A 5,428-nucleotide genomic window follows, 5' to 3' on the forward strand; every position below is an offset into this window, starting at 1 on the left:
CCTTCTATAAATAGCTGTTAGCTGATAAGGATTCTGGCTGCATTGTTCCTCTATATACAGATAACAGACAAGGAAGATGTCTTGGCTCAGGTCTTCTCTGCGGAGGTGAAGAGAGCGCTCTACATGTGCTGCTCGCTGTCATTAAGCCTCCCGATAAATCTGTTCGTTTTGGCAACGTCTCGGACAGGAGGCCGGGTGGAGGTGCTGAGAAAGGAGCACAGGGATTAGCTGGGATGGAGGGAAGATGGAAGACGTGGTTATGGATTGCTGTGACATAATGCCAGCGTGTTTTGCTCAGAAGAGCAGAGCTTTATCCTCTTTAGCTAAATACACTTCACAGATTGACAGATGAATAATGTGCATGAGCTGGAATTGAAGTAAAGTGTCATTACACACAATACTGATATTTGAGTTTTTGCTGGATGCTGGATGGTTAAATTATCTGTTTCTTCTATCTGTGGGGGACGTTGTAGGTGAGATCTCTGCACTCAGCATCTCCTTCCACTATTTCTGAGTTCCCGGGTCTGTACGCCTACTGTCCCCCTTATGAGTGTTTCCCACCATCCCTGGGCTGAGTTCCCAAACCTGCACACCTGCTGTACCCATTATGAGGAGGTCTCACCATCCCTGTGCTGAGATACCGGGTCTGCACACCTTTTGTGCCTATAAGAAGGGGCACCTACCATCCCTGCGCTAAACACCTGGCTCTGCACACCTGCTGTGCCCTTTATGAGGAGCTCCCACCATCCATAAGACGAGTTCCCATCTCTGCACACCTGCTGTGCTCTTTATAAGGGTTTCCTACCAACCTTGCACTGAGTTTCTGACTCTTCATACCTGCTGTGCCCATGATGAAGAGTTCCCACTATCGGTGTGAGATCCTGGGTCTGCACATTTGTTGTGTCCATTATGAGGGGGTCCCACAATTCCTGTGTTGAGATACCGGGTCTTTACACCTTTTGTGCCCATTATGAGGGGTTGCCACCATCCCTGTGCTGAGTTTCTGGATCTGTATACCTGTTGTGCCCATTATGACGGGTCCCTACCATCCCTGATGGATTTCTATATTCTATGGAGAACTTAAGTATGAAAAGAAATGAGGGACTCAGAGAAAAGGATTTTACAGTGAGAACAAAATTATTTTTTGCCTAGTGTTCATTTCTCCTAGAAGGCTGTGGCATAACCCTACGTCTCAGAATTCTTGCCTGGTGTCCATTTCTCCTGAGGGCAGTGACATAACCCTACGTCTCAGAATTCTTGCCTCGTGTCCATTTCTCCAGAAGGCTGTGGCATAACCCTACGTCTCAGAATTCTTGCCTGGTGTACATTTCTCCTGAGGGCTGTGGCATAACCCTATGTCTTAGAATTCTTGCCTGGTGTACATTTCTCCAGAAGGCTGTGACATAACCCTACGTCTCAGAATTCTTACCTGGTGTACATTTCTCCAGAAAGCTGTGACATAACCCTACGTCTCAGAATTCTTGCCTGGTGTCCATTTCTCCTGAGGGCAGTGGCATAACCCTATGTCTCAGAATTCTTGCCTAGTGTCCATTTCTCTTGAGGGCAGTGACATAACCCTACGTCTCAGAATTCTTGCCTGGTGTCCATTTCTCCTGAGGGCAGTGGCATAACCCTATGTCACAGAATTCTTGCCTGGTGTCCATTTCTCTTGAGGGCAGTGACATAACCCTATGTCTCAGAATTCTTGCCTAGTGTCCATTTCTCCTGAGGGCAATGACATAACCCTATGTCTCAGAATTCTTGCCTAGTGTCCATTTCTCCTGAGGCCAGTGGTATAACCCTATGTCTCAGAATTCTTGCCTAGTGTCCATTTCTCCTGAGGCCAGTGGCATAACCCTAAGTCTCAGAATTCTTCGTCTAAATGGACGATAAAGTCCAGTTTAAATTTCAAAATCACACCCACATTTATTTTTTGTTTGTACAGCCAGACTGCATTACAGTAATAGAAATCTAAGCTTCAAATGGACCTTAAAATACCTTTTCCTCTAAGTGAAAATGCTGCTTTCTGCCCTCACGCTCCAGTGCTCTATGCTGGCAGACCCAAGTAACAGCAACACCCCTCATCACAGTCACAATGCTTATCACACAGATTTCTATTGCAGAGGAAACGACTGGGTTGTCTTACTCAGTGCTGATTACTGAGTGCAATGGGTATAACTCTTCCCAGTCATCTTAAGGCACCCTGCAAAATTGAAGTGGAGGTCGGTTTTTAGTACAAAGTCTGACTGCATATCTATTTATGTGACTTCATTTTTCCTTTAATGGATTAAAATAGACTTGTTTTATCCCCTTGGCTATGCGATCATTTCATCACCACTGATAATGCTCTCTACCTTACACCAATTTTCCTTTCCCCTTTACATTTACTACAATCATCTAAACATCACCTGTGTCTGACCCGGAATCCAGCCCGTGAAGACAACTTGGAGGATCTAATGAATGCACTGGAGCTCGGCCAGTCCGCGGCACTCTGTACAACGTATCAGTCCATATGTCAATCCCATAACAGCATCAGCGTCAGCTCAGCCAGAACGTATGTCTTCCAGCAGGCGAGTTTTATTAGCCGGATTAAGGTATGATGCAGGCCATTTGGTTCTGCGCAGTGTACACTTAAATCATTTTCTGTTGCAGAATAGAATTTTCCCCAAATGGGTTGTCCATGGTTTGCATTATGGACTGATTAATAGCATGTCACAGAAACAACCTTACGTACAGGGAATAAATCACTGAATTAAGACGGAGGGGGGTTCGATTTTTGCTACAAGAGCTATGAGAAATTTGGGGAGCAATAAAACAAGTGGCGGTGGGTTTATAGTCTATGATGGATCAATATAAAATGGAAGGGAGGTTAAGGAGGAACCCTGGAATAAAAAGCAGTATTTTGTTCTAAACCACCTTGAGATCACTGAACACAGCCAAATAACAACTATACTATATAGCTAAGGGTTTGTGGACTCCTGAACATCACACCTACCTATAAGGCCAAAAGTATATGGGCCCCTCTCCAAATTATTGTGTTCAAGTGTTTCCAGTGAAGGGGACTGTTAGTACTACAGCACACAAAGACATTTCAGAGAAATGTGCACTTCCAACCTTATTATAACAGTTTGGGGAAGGTTGTTTTCTGTTCTACCATGCCCCTGTGTACAAAGCCATCTCCATAAAGACACGGTTTGACCAGTTTGTTGTGTAGGAACTTAAAGGAGAACTATGGGGTCAGGGCTTTTCCCCATAGTTCTCCTTAGGGTAACGGGAGGACACAAACTAGCGTTCTCCCGTTACCCTAAGCTCAGTATACCGCGAGCTACAGCTCGCGGTATACGGAGACGCCGCAGCCGGAGCGGATCCCGACATCGATGTCGAGATCCGCCCAGCTGCGTGAGTGACAGCTGGCTCTGCCTATCTAGAGGCAGAGCCAGCTGTACCCGCCCCCTCCCGTTCCGCCAGTCAGCGCTGGCGGATCGGAGCGGGGAGAGGGGAATCCAGCCCCTCCCCTGTCACAGCAGAGAGCCGTGACAGGATCGAGAGGTGAGCGAACGCCGGTATGTGTTCGCTCACCTCCCGATCTACTGAGCCGACCTGTGACAGTCTCATTGTCACAGGTCGGCTAGAACTATGAGGTGAGTGAAAAGCACTCGCCTCATAGTTCTCCTTTAAGTGGCTTACAGAAAGCCCTGACCTCAACCCTACTGAACACATTTGAGATGAAATAAAATGCAGATTGTGAGCCAGGTCTCGTCCAAATTCAGTACTGGAACTCACAAATTCCCTAAGACACACTCCAAAATCTTGTGGAAAGTCTTCCTAGAAGAATGGAGGCTGTTATAGCCGCAAAGGGAGGCCCATGGTTTTAGAATGGGATAGCCAACAAGCTTGTGCAGGTGTGATTGTCAGGTGTCCACCAACTTTTGACCATCTAGTGAACGTCTTTTCTTTGTAATGGAAGGGGAAGATGATATATAAGCACAGCCAAACCATGAGGCCTACCAATGCTTCACTACTATACTGAACTTGTTTTTGTGCAATTTTTAAACATCTAGGAAATCTTTAAAAATCTACCTAAAGATTTGGGGCTTGGTTGTGTAAGGTGAAAATGATCACGGAGATATCATCAAGGACAAGTTCCCTATTTGCAAATTGAGGCCTCTGTTTAGGATTCTTTAGGCTTCTGCAGCCTGGGGAACCTTTGTACATGCTTTCCCCAAAGAGTCCAGAAGAAGCTGGATCCAATAAATCAGAGTAGTAGTATAAAAGGAGGGGAGGCGCTTGGATCTTTGACCATAAATGTCCAATCATTTTACTATGAGTTTCTTTCATGAAGCTTAATCGCTTACTTGTGGCTGTGCTCCCACCTGAAAGGAGCCCAAACTGCAGAAGGGGCATTGGGGAAATCTAATGAAGCAAAAATAATCCAAAATGTTTTCTTGTAGAGATTAAAAGAGCATCAAAGAGCCAACGCATTTTGGGGGGATAACTCAATCCCCTTTCATCAGGGCTTGAGGTGTAACTCAGAATCCTTTGGGGAACCAAATATGGACTCAGGGTAATTACAGCAATAGTGATCCCAAATTCACTCATTAAATAAGGTTGCAAAAGATTCCCTTTTGAATTACACCTCAAGCCCTAATGAAGGTGGATTGTGTTAACCGCTGGAATGAGTTGACTCTTTTTTTTCATCTCCATCAATAAAACATTTTGCACTATTCTACATTTGCTCCAATAAAACAAGAAGTAGCATACTGTATTTAGCCATACCTAGAAGGCAATGATCAATGTAGAAAGACAATAAAGGGTTAACCTTCTTGGTATTACTCTGGTCTGTCCTGGACTATGGCTATAACAGCACTCTTTATGAATATGCATCTAGACAGCAGTGATTAGGTTTTCACCTTGATTAATATCCAGGAATGCAGAAAATGAGAAGCAGTAAGAAGCTGAAAGTAGGGGGAATAAACTTTTCAAAATACACTCACATGATCCTCAGTCCTGCAGCAGTGAAATTAGAAAGTTTGTTTATTATTTTTTTTGTACCCTATAATAGCTATTTCTGCATTATCATGGGCCACTGCACTCAGAAAACTGGTCAGCGCTCTCAAACCTCATATAAGATTATATATTACATAAGATATATATGGTAAAGCGCTGCGCAAACTGTTGGTGCTATATAAATCTTGTATAATAATAATAATAATAATAATAATAAGATAACAATGTAAGGAAAGGCCTTCAATTGCATGAATGTGCGCATGTTCACATATACGTACAATCACACGTACAAAAGTACACATAGTATGCAGTGGCCTAACAATCGCCATAGCGACCCAGGCGGCCGTTATGGGGCCCGGGTACAGGGGGACCAGGCCAGGGCATCCCTCTGATGCCGTGCGGGCCGCCTGGGTCGCTATGG

The sequence above is a fragment of the Nanorana parkeri genome, unplaced genomic scaffold (genome assembly GCF_000935625.1).
Source record: "Nanorana parkeri isolate BGI_ZX_2015 unplaced genomic scaffold, ASM93562v1 scaffold385, whole genome shotgun sequence".
NCBI lineage: Eukaryota > Metazoa > Chordata > Amphibia > Anura > Dicroglossidae > Nanorana > Nanorana parkeri.